Source organism: Hibiscus syriacus, unplaced genomic scaffold (assembly GCF_006381635.1).
Source record: "Hibiscus syriacus cultivar Baekdansim isolate YM2019G1 unplaced genomic scaffold, ASM638163v2 tig00005406_pilon, whole genome shotgun sequence".
Taxonomy (NCBI): domain Eukaryota; kingdom Viridiplantae; phylum Streptophyta; class Magnoliopsida; order Malvales; family Malvaceae; genus Hibiscus; species Hibiscus syriacus.
Genome location: NW_024062056.1, coordinates 981865 through 992814, shown reverse-complemented (window position 1 = coordinate 992814; position 10950 = coordinate 981865). Strand labels below are relative to the sequence as shown.

General features: G+C 30.0%; 1 long non-coding RNA gene across 1 annotated transcript; it reads right to left on the bottom strand.

Moving 5' to 3' along the window:
* Positions 1-3733: 3733 nt before the first annotated feature.
* On the bottom strand, positions 3734-6238 carry LOC120199238. Its single transcript, XR_005523435.1, has 3 exons — positions 5425-6238; positions 4880-4995; positions 3734-3956 (listed from the first exon to the last, which is right to left on the bottom strand). It is a non-coding gene; the product is annotated as an uncharacterized LOC120199238 (long non-coding RNA).
* Positions 6239-10950: the final 4712 nt, after the last annotated feature.

Below are 10950 nucleotides of genomic sequence, written 5' to 3'. Positions count from 1 at the left end.
TAATACAAATATGGTTTTTAGTGTAACGTAAAAGGTTTATGTCAAGTCCCTTAATATTGATATTAAATCCCTAAATATCAATATTTTTTAAACGATTTAATTTTTTAGTTTTCATTATATCGATTTGTCTCGCCCGATATACTCTCTCCCAGGTGACGATTCACTCACAGAAAATTACATTGTTCAAGATTCAACAAAATCTTACTATCGACTCAATCCAGGTTTGTAAGTATTTTGAAAACAATTTCAGGAGTGTTTAGGGTTTAGAGTTTATATTTTATGGTTTAAAGCTTTTCATTGTATATTAAGATTGTGGTTTTGGATATATATGTTCTTATATTTTTTTTTCCTTTTGTTTTACAAGATTTCCATAGCATTCTGCTACAACACACATTGCATTGTCCTTTAAATGGCTCCAAAACGTCCTCGACAGACTTCTTCCCAAGGAAAGTCTCAAGGTAAGTCTTTTGAACTAAACTTTAGAACTGAAGAAGAGAAACATAAATTTACGAACCATTACAAAAAAGGAAAATTTTGTGGAACGTGTTATGAACATGGACTTCATATTCAATCCTAAGTATAACTTTGGTTTTAAAGAAACTTTTATGAAGTGGGGTTGGATTGAGTTTCTTAGTGTATAGCCTAAATATTATCCCAACCTTGTTTGAGTATTCTTCAGTAATGCATCATTAGATCATGAACCTTATAGGGATACTAATATAAGAATTAATACTTATGTAATGGAAAAACTCTTTCTATATATATATATATATATGGATTCCATAGCTACCGATTTAGGTCTTATAGATGAAGGGAGTATCAATGAAAATGATTTAGATGAAATTAGACATGTGGACATGAATAGCTCAATTAATCTAGATTTGGAAGCCATATTGTTTCATCTTCTTCTCTCTTGGTTTATTCGATCTTCCGGTGGAAAAACTCATTTTCCTTACTCTCACTAATTTGGTGACGAACGGTGACTCTATTACTATTTTACTACCCTATGTATGTGTCATTATCCATATTTTGCAAAAAAAAAAACATGAAATTAATGTTTTGGTTGATGACCTGGTTCGTTTTTCCTGAAAGATTGACAATAGTTCCGCTCATAAATGTGGATACGAATTTATAGAAAAAATGGTTGGACTACAAAGGGTGATAAGAAAGTTACCATTAAAGCGACACAACCCAACAACGATAATGTGGATGCCATGGACATCATGATGAACAAATGAAAGACATTACACCTGAAAATAATTTTACTCTATCGTCACTGATGGAATACATTGTTAATTTCCGGGAACATTTTGATTCTCAACTGGGGCACTTGAATGAGGAAATCGGGGCAATGCGAGACGATATGTCGTCAATGCGTGACGAGATTTGTTCTGAAATGTCGGCATGCATTAGGAATTTAGGCAACAATACGAAAACAATTAGCTATTAAATACTTAATGTTGTAACTTCTAATATTAACATTTTTTTTAATGTATTTGGTTTTCTTATAGTAGAGAAGGAGATTGAAAAGGAAGAATTTACAGATGATGATGATTACGATGAAGATCCAAATAAATATTTATTATTGCAACACCACCGCAAAGAAAACTCCTCATTTTTATGTCAATGAAGCGTGTATATACTCATTTTCATCGTGGTTGAGTTTTTATATTATTGAATATTTTAATTTTTATTTAGTGTTAATAATAATATTTAAACATTTTAGATTAAAGGTGGTTAATATATATATATATATATATATATATATATATATATATATATATATATATAACTACTACTTTATTCATTTTAACATTTTATTATTATTATTTATGGTTAAGCATGTATATACATATATTATGATCGTGTGGGTTTATATATATATATATATATTACATGCGTGTACGTATAGATGTTACATGCATATATATATGATTTGTTGATGTATATGTACATACTATATAATTTTAAATAATAAATATATAATTATAAACATATATTTAACTAATTAACTTTTATTTGATTGAAGATCCAATACAAAAGGAAACCATATTACAAGACTCAACAAGGAAGCTCAAATGTGCTAAAGCCTAGTTGCCTAATTGCTAAGGATTTGAAAGAAACCCTAAGTGTGCGTTTGGTTCACGGAATGTAAGATTACCTCCGGGAATATGATTACTGGAATGTAACATTACCTAACACATTACTGTGAATGTTATATTACTGTGTTTGGTTTGTTTGGCAGGAATGTAAGATTACAGTGTTTGGTTGAAGGAATAAAGATTACTGGAATGTATATTTTACCAAATTGTCCTTGTTCTATATTTTTTAACAAGTGAAATTCTAAATATTTAAATGAAAATTATTTATATAAAAATTCATCGATAATATATTACTTTATTATTTAAATATATCATGTATTATTTTAATTTTAATTAATATTAAATTTTACATAATTTATCTAAAAATATGTTAAAATTTTACATTAACATTTAACTAAATAAGCATATGAACATTGTAATAGATGAATCATTTTACTCGTACCAAAATGTACAAAGATGACTTTATAATTTTTTAGAGAATACTTTTAATTTTTAATTTATTAATTATAAAATATATTATTATTAGTATTAAAAAATAATCATATTTTTACTTTTAATTTCTAAAATCATATAATATCTATATTATCTAAATCATATTTTCTAGTACTTTTTGTATCACTTTGAAATATAATTTTTGTTTAAACTTATTTATTAAATTTAATAAATTAACATAATAAAAACAAGTTACGACTTATTTGGAACTATTCGTCATTTGATCGGTAATTTATGGGTAAACTATCTATTTGGTCACCCACATATTATTTATTTACTGTTTTGATCACTCAATTACTATTATATTTCAAAATAATACATAATATTACGTTTTGATTCTGTTTTAGTCACCTACCATTAAAAAATTAATAATGATGTTTACATGATATTTTAACCATACATAATAATATGTACATTCTTGACCTGAATAAAATTAATAATAATAAAGTAAAAGAAATTGTAATTTTCATTTATATATATATACACAACAAATATAGTTGCTTTTTTTACCCAATAGAGTCATGTGGAGGCAGTAGCTTCCAATAACATATATTGGGTCAGTGTACATGTTAAGGACAACTCAATTAGCCACAGTTGTGGTTGTACTTGGTTTGTAAATTTTACAAAACCTAACAAAAATATAACAGTTAATAACATAAAGGATCAAAACTTAATCAATCAATAACATAATTGGACAAAATGTACGTATTTTTAAATTTAATGATAAAGATTATAAATATAAAAAGGAAGTGATCAAATTTAATAGTTTACCTCTGTTAATACATAAATAATACAATGCTAGAAACACAAGAAAAAAAGCTAGAACAACAACTATCACAACCAGAATAAATAAATCCCACCAAGCTTTGAACATACTACACCGACAGAGGCCAAGCTTTGCGAGGTGATCTGCCAACCTGTAATTTCTCTCGGAACATTTACTCTGAGAAACAATGGGAGATGAAAACTACATATAAAAACAAGCACCCTGTATCGATAACTTGAAATCCCATTTTCTCAAAAGATCATGCAAGCGGGCATGTACATGGAAGTCCATCCTTGGAATATATATCCTTGAAAATGCAATGTTATTGCCTTGCTCTAAATGAACAAAACAAATTACCAGAACCAACAATGAATTCACCAAGAACAATTTTTCGTCGTCCATTAAGCAAGAAATTATGAGTGCAACATAGTTTGACAACATCGTCGTTACTTGTGTCGTTATAGAAGTAGCTCGACACCTTATAGCATGGGCAAATATTACAGTAGTTGGTTAACACACACAAATGAGGTGTCTAAAACTGAGAAAACTTACACCTTACTGAAGAGATATGCTTTCCCATGACTGCAGTGGAAGGACTGAATGAAATAACACAAGCAAAACACATGGTTACAAACTGTGCTTATAAGAGAACCCCAAACAATATTTTTCCCCAACACCATGAAAATAATTAGTAACAATGTGAAAGCACCCCTAAAAATCTCGAAATCAACTACACCAATATGCCTATGAAATATATAACTGCTTAAAACTTTAGCAATAATGCATTTTAACTTTGAAGCGATTTGAATGCATAAGACAATTACCATCTTCTTCACATTAGCATCATTTTACGACTTTTGATGGTAGTACAAAGTGTCGATTGTCACAACCAAATATGCAAAATCTAAAATTCATGATTGAGAATAACATTTACACGGTACATAGTAGTTTTAATCTCTAGCGTAAGTCCTCAGGAAAGCAAACCAAAATACATTAAACATCAAGGTTGCCTTAAAATACCAACCAACCAACAATTTGTTATCATCAAAGCGCCAATCCCTTGCAAAGGACATCAAATTATCATCTATGCCTAAAAAGAGATGATGCCAACCTAATTGAAACCCACCAAGCATCCACCCAGTTTTTCTATGACAAATTTAACATAGAAGTAACATTGAACTTGCATAACAAAATACAAATTCCATTGCACCATAAACCAGAAAAAAAACATGGAATAACCAAATTCCTAGTTTAATAATAGGAGAAATCTTAATTTAATGAACAACTGAACCCATTAATTATAAATTTCATCAAAAATTAAAATGTGTTCCAAATACTGCTCCCAGTAAGTAATAATAAATGATGTGAACTAATAAAACGATGGAAACTTAGGTATCCCCTAATCATAATTAGAAACACCATTACACAAACACATTACAACCAAAAAAATTAGTAACACCCAGATGAAGATTTCAGCCAAGAGTTAAAAGAATCAAATATAAGAAAGAAGAAAAACAACCTTTGAGACAATATCATCACAAAGAGCAAGTTGGATTTTGCAGTGCTTGCAACTATAAGCCTTCCCTTCAAGATTCACCACAAATAACATCCCCATGGATCCACCACCAACCAGATCTTTTCGAACACAAATGAAAAAAAATGATTATCACAAAAAAGAAAGAAAGAATTGGTGATTGATGTAAAGGGTAGTCGAAATTGAAGAAAACTAAATGGATTCCATGTGAATGCAGAAAGGGAAAATTATAAGTGAAGAGAAGAAAAAATATTTGTTTTTGAATTGTACTATGTGAGCTTCTCTCGTAAAATCGTAGAAGAAGACTTTTTTCCTTCACAGAAGTAAACTACGAGGAGAAGGGTATTTTAGCCAACAGATGATGGGAATAAATAAATACTTAAGGAAGATGTGAGAATGATATTCCCAGTAAAATATAAAAAAAAATACTGTTGGTATTAAATTTTTACCCTCATTTGAGAATGTGGTCATCCAAATGTGAGAAACAAATACATGAAAAAAATTCCTTCCAGGAATGTAAAAATCCTTACCAAACGCCCCTAAACTGTGGTTTCATCTATAGCCATCAAAAACTACAACCATTAGATCTAGAATGATCTAACGGCTCAAGCGCAAACCTAATCCTTGAATGTTGCACTTCCGCGCCGCCAATGATGTCCAAGGAAATAGACCGTCCGGTTTCGCAACGCGTGTGAGACACACAAAATCTCCTGATGAAGTTGTACGAATTGTTACCTTAACCCTCTCTGTAACAGTAACAATGGGGGATTTTACAAGTCACAAAGCTTACCTGCAAGAGATAAGAGACAAAAAAAAAAACAAAAAAGATGAGAAAGGAGAGTTTGTTAAGATTCTAGTAGATATATATATAGAAAAAATCACAAAAGAAAGGTAATTTTTTTCTGGGAAAAGGGAGAGGAGAAAAAGAAAAAAAACTTCCCTGTAATTCTTTCTTTTCAAAACAAGGAATACAATCAAGCTTTTTTTAACACTCAAAAGGTATTATTTACTGTTTTTCTTGCTTGCGTGTTTTGTTTGGGGTACTCATCGGGGGAAGTCACCGGAATTAATCTTCATTTGGAACCCGAGGATAGGAGGAGGTTTTACAGTGGATCGTTTTGGATCCGAAACCTCTTCGAGGTTTGAAAGTCTTCTTTTTTTAGAGTTTGCTTTCTAAAATAGGATACAAAGAAGTAAATCGGAAGAGAGATTCAATGAAAAGAGAAAGGTTTCCGTGAACAAAACCTTAGATCTAACCCTTCTTTTTAGGATTCATATGAAACTGATTTTGGGTTTGTGCTAAAGGGATTGAAAAAGATCTAACCCCTATTTGCGGTCAGCAAAGTAAAGTGAAGAAAAAGGATGAATGACCAAGAACATTCGAGAGATTTAAAAAAACAAGTTTTTTATTCAAATAATTTTAAATTTAAAAAAAATGAAGTTTGTTTCGTAAATGTATTTTATAGTTAGGTTAATTATTCCATTCATACATGAACTATATTTAATTTTCAGTTTCATACATAAAAGTTAAAAATTTATGATTAATTATATAATATTTACTGTCGTTAATGAATTTATCTAGTTTTATCACAGAAAGTGACGTGTAATTTTATAATTATGACATGTGACACATTAAATAATATGTTTTTTTTAATTTTTTAAGTAATCTATAATATTTATCACTTAATTATCTTCTCACTCTTATTTAAGTCACTAAAGTTTAAATTTTTAATTTAATTATTAAATTATATAATTATTCTTATTTTAATAACTCAAATTTGTTTTATTATTTTTTTATGACATGACATCTATTAATATATCAAATTTATTTTACTAATATTTTAATAACTTAAATGTATTTTATTAATATTTTAATAACTCCCCTATAAACAAGGACAAAAAAGTATAATAAGAAACTCCATGGACCAATAAGAAACATATATTGTGGTAGCACTAACCAAAGCAATCAATTCACAATAATTCCTAAACACATTATCATCCCAAAGCTAACACCCTGCTCAACATATTCCTATGCACCCAAAGTTCCCCCAGAAAAGACTTAAGACCCTAATTTTATATTTCAAAAGCACTCATTCAATGTTTCTTGAATGAAGGTTACATCTACTCTAATCGAGATTATAGATTTCTCAAATCTAAAAATTTAACAATGGAACCTATACCTCAAATATTCAAGCCCGAATCCTCATAATTAACTTCTTCCCCCACACTGTTGAAGACCACGAACGCTTATTCTTCGTTAAAACGCCATCGACTCTCCATCTGACCCTTCCAGCATAACAAGTTCTCGCACTACTTCCTTTTCGGATCCTCGGAAGTGTAACCCCAATGTTTTGCCTAGCTTTAGAGATTTTTTTTACTTCCCTTATCAAGATCGATCTTCTAGCTAAAATGTCAGAATTTGATTTCGATCTTCCTTCCAGCTCTGAGGGTTCCTCCACAATCTCTTGTTTCTTCTTCTTTCTAATTTCCTTTCGAAAGTTTTCAAATATCTTTCATGGATCGCTGCCAAGGATCCATACCTTTTCTGTTTTTGTAGCAGTGGTCTTGCAATTCTCGAAAACTGAAACAACTTTTGCAACCTCCTCTAGATCTTGGCCATTATTTAATTCAAATTGTTGATCAGAATATCGCTCCGATTTGAATCCGATGAAGCTAATGTAGAGCTATTTGCTTATTGAGCCTCTGTTTCTGGTGAAGATACTTTTTTCTGGCGAGACACCATCGAACTCCCCACCGTGGCTAGCAGGGAGGTCGTTGACTCTTTGCCCTCCAACGAAGACGATTCTTCCCAAACAGAAGTTGGATTGAAACAAGGTTCAAATTCAGAAACATTTACTATAAAACTCCATTCCCTACACTCTTCACGTGAGCTTCATCTCTTGCCGGAGCCGCCATTGCCAAAGTACAAAAATGAAAAATATCATTTCAGATTCGTCTCTTGCCGGATCTGTTATCCAAGGAGGAGGAGCTTGGACTCACCCTTTCGTCGATAGAGAAACTCGGCATTTTTTCTAAAGCCAAGGAACTGGGGCTGCTCAGCTTGTTGGAGAAGGTAACCAGTGTATCTCCTTCCACGTTGGCTTAGGCGGCACTTCCAGCTTTAGTGGCGACACTCTTTGGTAAGCACCGCCTTGCCTCTCTTCAATTAAATTTAAAAAAATTAAACTTTAATGACTAAAATAAGAGTGAGAAGATAGTTGAATGATGAATGATGTAATTTACCTAAAAATATAAAAAAAACATGTTTTCTAAGTGCCACGTGTCAGTTTGTTATAGGTTATAGGGTTTCACGTCACTTTCCGTGACGAAGATGGGTGAATCCGTTAATGGCAGAAAATATTATGTAGTTAATCGAAAATTTTTAAATTTTATGTATGAAACTGAGAATCGGATATAATTCATGTATGAATGAGATAATTAACTCTCTATAGTTTGATAAAAATGCCCATTAAGGGCCCGCGTTTTAATAATCAGGGGTAAATTATTTCCGCAAACCCCTTTAGTTGTCTTTATTTGTTTTAGCCATGTTTTCAATTATACGGTCTTTTAATTTTGTCTTATATGTTTTCAGTGATTTTATTTTAGTCCTATTCAAGTCTATGATTTTTTACTCTACAAAATTTCACTTGAACCCTTAATATTTCGTTAACTTCGATCCTACTCTCTACTTTGTTTTGTTTCTACTCGATTTAGTCACTTTTATGGTTTATTTAACTTCTTATCCTTTTAATTCTTTTGTTGATTTACTTTCATTATCTCCTTACCATTTTTATTCAAATCATTTCATATCCTTTTTTTTCCAATTAATACTCATTTATTTTAGCCTTTAAATTGGATTGACTAATGCGCGAAGTGTTAAATAAGTTCCATGTTGTCTATTTGTATTCATTGCTGCCAATTTAATATTCTCACAATAATCTTTGCACAAAATTCAAGATGACTAAACGTTAAAATGGCATGTGAAATCTTTGATCATCTTGATTGTTTTTTTATAATTATTCTGAATTCATATTAACTGATATTATGCTAATATAGGTTCACTTTATATTTATATTTGTGTTGTGTGTATATTTATGCTTATGTAAATTTATATGTATGTCAAATCCATTTTGCATCTTCTATACATATTTTATAATACACGCATACCATATTCCATGTTCACTGTTTTCCACTAATGTAAATATACGGCTATATCTAATATATTATATGTTTTGTGCTTTTTAAGTTATAAATGTTTCATATTATATGCATGTAAATATGTTTTTTCTTTTACATATAGGCCTAGGTTTAATTTTAATTGATATGTATGATATTCTCATAAACATTACTTGACTCAATCGAAATAATCAAACTAAGGGTAATACCATTTCATTTTTAAATCGTGGTGAAGTGATTGTCTTAATGTATAATAATGTCACTTCAGATGATTTTAAAATAAAAGGGTATCCTACCAATCGAAACCATAAAAGTTGATATCACTTAAAATTTGAGAATGAGAAAAAGATATGTTCTCTTAATTAAATTCATCGAGACAAGATTGTTAGATTGAATCTAAGGTCTGGTTTCGATGTCTTCAAATAACTGAACATCCTTATTCTTATTAAAGGTTGGTAAGATAATTAATCAATTGTATTTGTTACGTTGCATGCATTAGAAATAGATGTTAACTTGTATGTGTTTAAAAGGGACCCTAAATTAAATTACATTCAAATTTATAATTTTTATTACAAAGACAACTAATTAGTTAATTAGGTACCGATATAGGGTGCGGTGGGGGGATTTAAATCTTTTCTCATGCGTAATCGACTCCCGAACTCAATTTTTAGTAACATAGATTAAAATGTTGTTTTAATATAATTAAAATTTAATTTTATTAAAATAAAAAATATATTTTAGGTGCTCAATCACACCCTAATCAACGACTGGTGGCAACTCTATGAACTAATATTTTAAAAAATTATAGTCGTAAATTATTCGAGGCGAATCACATTTATACAAAACCCCGATTTTTTTATCAACACTAGATTATAAAAATGGAACGTCTAGACAGAGTGCTTGGCTATTTTTCGAATAAGCCTAAAAGTATGCATTGTAAACCAATTCTCTATAAATTATTTGAAGTATGCATCGTACTATTTAATGTACTTTTTCTAATGTTTAGATGTTATAATGAGATCAGGTGTTGCATAATTTATTCAATTTTGTTTGGATAATTTGTTGTTGCCATTTATTCTTCGAAGTTGATGTAATCACTCTTAAGTTATTTAAATAATTTATACTCGTATATTTATGGTGCTAATTGTAACAAATTACAGACATAACATTAATCATGTACTTGACAAACTACACGGGTTGTCTTCTCAATTTCTATTCATTTGAATAAGATACATATGTTTCTCAATTATTTCTTTATCATCTTACAAAAAAGTTGGTGTTTAACTCTTTATAGGATCAAAACAAGTGCAAAAACAAAGATGAATTCACATTTTGTAAATATATGCATGATGTTTGGAATCAATATGTTTAATTCACTCCAGAAAATACATTGTTGGTGGATGATTCTGTAACACCCCCTACCCGTATCTGATTCGGATACGAATCTGAGGTGTCACATTGATATTTCAAATCATTTTCTTGTACAAAATAGTGGAGAAATTCAAGATTATATTAACTATACTAAATAATTTACATAAATTCAATCAAAAAGGTTTACAAAACCGATCAGAGCATATACAATTTAAACCTTTAGTTACATACCAACACTATTTACTATAACAAAAAGAACCTACTGTTTAAATTGTTTCTGATCTGATCTCTGGTGAAGTTATGCTGTCCCAGCTGCCTATCCTTGCTCTTCCGACTTCTTTGATTCTACGTGTGAAACACTCACACGCTAACTCATTGACTTAGTTAGGCATATATGTATGAATGACATAATGCAAAATGCAATTACATACAATCATGTAATTAACATTTATAATTACCATGTGGTACAAGGAAAATCATGTATTACACCAATAAAAAACATATAACAT